This window comes from Pinus tabuliformis, chromosome 1_1 (genome assembly GCF_031772625.1).
Source record: "Pinus tabuliformis cultivar Carrire ecotype Pingquan chromosome 1_1, CPIR1, whole genome shotgun sequence".
NCBI lineage: Eukaryota > Viridiplantae > Streptophyta > Pinopsida > Pinales > Pinaceae > Pinus > Pinus tabuliformis.
The window spans coordinates 119,698,789-119,701,518 of record NC_142297.1 but is presented as its reverse complement, the minus strand read 5'-3'; positions in this window follow the sequence as shown (position 1 = coordinate 119,701,518).

Here is a 2,730-nt window from a genome sequence, read left to right as displayed (position 1 = left end):
GAGAATTTTCCCCTTAGATTTGTCTTTAGTCAGCAACCCCTACAACCACCTAATAGCTCGATGTTGTTGGGTGTGTGTTATATTCTTTCCATGAATAGTCCCACATTCAGCATGGGGGTCATGGAGGAGGTGCAACCCCCTTGTCGGGGGGTTTGGACTTGCACAGAGTCCGGGGAAACACCCCAGGATTTTCTTTTTTTAATGCAGATCCAAGGATGGGGGATGGACCCAAGGATGGGGGACAGACCCAAAGATGGTGGGAGGACCTACCCATGGTTTTGTGCATGCTTTTTGCAAATGGTTTTGGGCATGATGGTTTTCTGCCCATGTTATTTTGTAGATCCGGTCAAGGGAACTAAAATTATGTTCTAATCTAGGGTTAATGGATTGGGGTTTATGAATGCTTTGGCATGTATATATATGTATTGTAACATTGAAAGAAATATAATGAAAAATCAAACTCGTAGTCCCGATTTCGGGATATGGGGGAAAATCTCTATGTATATTTGTTTTATGTTCTCGCCATTGTTTATTTTTTTGTTTGAAGAATTCGTTTGCAGGTAATTTCTTTATAGGGTTAAAACCTACAGATGTGCTACCATTCTTCACCACCTGAGCCAGCCATTGTGTGCCCTCGCTAATATGTTATGATCGTATGTTTGAAGGTGGGACTTCCAACCTTGAAGGTATGAATTTTCATTATGTAATTGGGTGTCTATGTGTTTCCTTACCTCAACTGGGGGGTTAATCTTGTATCTTAGTCCCATTCCCGATACCATACATATCGCTCTCCTTTGCTCATTACAAGCCATTTTCACATTTCCCCATTTTTTTCCACATTTTCCCATTGGGTCTGTTACCACTCAAACTAGCTAGGGTCCTAGGAGGGAAACAACTAGGCCAAGGGCAATAATGGAGCAATAGCCCATCGTCACCTCAACTAAGGCTCCTTACTCTTTATAGACTTTCACTGATGGGAGGAGACCCAATATAACAAGGATCATGAAAATTAAATGATCAATGATAGGATGAGAGGTGATCCTAGTAGCCTATTCACAAGAGAGACTCAGATATAAGGCTTACTTGCTTAGAAAGCAAGATGAAGGGCTTTTTAGGAATGGCCAAGGGGAATTTTAAGAGCTAGGGTTACAATATATGGCTTGTCAATGAGATTCTTAGCTCCTTAAACCCTTTTGGAAACTTTGATTCCAAGTGGTCTTTATAGAATTGACATTAAGAAGGAATGGGACCACCTGGGACCAAGTGGACCCCAAATTAGGAAAATAGGATATGATTTAGCAACCAATGATATGATTAACCTCATTTGGGAGGAGAAGAGAACCAAGGAAATAATTTCTTTAATCTTGAGGCAAGGATCCTTATGAGGTAACTAGCCTTGAGAATATAAGGGGAAAATTTGATACTGAGGCTAGGGCTTGAGATACCTCACAGTCCAACTGTCATAATGGCTTCAAAATTGGAGGACACCTAGGAGAGTCACCAGTGCAGTAGATGCCAAGAGATCAAAATTTTTTGATGGGTGGTTTGCAAGAAAATTGATGCCCTATGAGACCTAATGGGGCTATACCTAGAAAAAGAGGAGGGTGAAGAGAAAATATGAGCTTTAAAGTGATCACCAGACGAGGACCAATGATTTGTCATTTGGGAGAGATGGAGTCATGGGATATTTTTTGAAAAATCAGTTACCCGATTCCTACTACAACAAATTGATGATATTTATTCTATTTGTTAATTAATTGAACAAATTACTTTTGGTTATCTACAACAAATATTGGAATACATACACTACAACCTACAAAAAATAAATAATGTGGAAACTAAATACAACACTGAAGAGAAGTAAACATCAAACACATCTACATAGTTGTTTTTGGACAATATCCCTGGAAAAACCCAATGTGGGAAAACCAGTGCAACAACTGAAGGTTTTAATTATTATGCAGTAGTAAATATGAGTACAAATCATTGGATGCCCAAACTGGCTATCCGATATAGAGAATCACTGGCAAAAATTTAGTGAGAAAAATCTCACACTGATATGAGAGATATGACACTAATAAGGGGCTGGATGACTGGCCCTACGCTGCCTTTGCGCAACTTCTGCATCATTCCTATGCAGCTTTGCATCACAACTATTGGGCTCTGCGTCACCTGCACTGTTGATCTCCTGATGTCTGGAAAATCGACCCTTTAGCCCTCCAGTCTCACACCCCGGCTTCTTGCACTGGATCTCATCTCTCCTAGTTGGAATTCGAACTCCCTTTGAAGCTTTGCGCTACCTCTGCGTGACACTGCGCTGCCTCTCTGAACTTCTCTAATTTTCACTCTCTGGACCTGGAAAAATCTCCTCTTGACTACTTTCCCTGCCCCTCACTGCAAGAAGATCACTTGATCTCACTCCGGAAACACAACGTTGTTACTCTTACGAAATTTAATCTCTGATCTCTCACTTGATGTGTTCTCTAAGTGCCCATCGAACTCCTCCTTATAATCTCTCATTGGAACTCCAACAACCAAGATTAAAACATAATCAAGGGCTAAGGTTAACTGGGAGTTGATCCTCATCTTCTTCTAGAAGATTCACACCTTCTTTGATTAATACCCTTTAATTAACCAAATTTCCTAAGTTTAGACTTAGAAATTCATTTAAAAACGTTAATTATTTAATTAAACCATTTCTAGGTGGATTTTTCTGAAGCGATTTTTAGG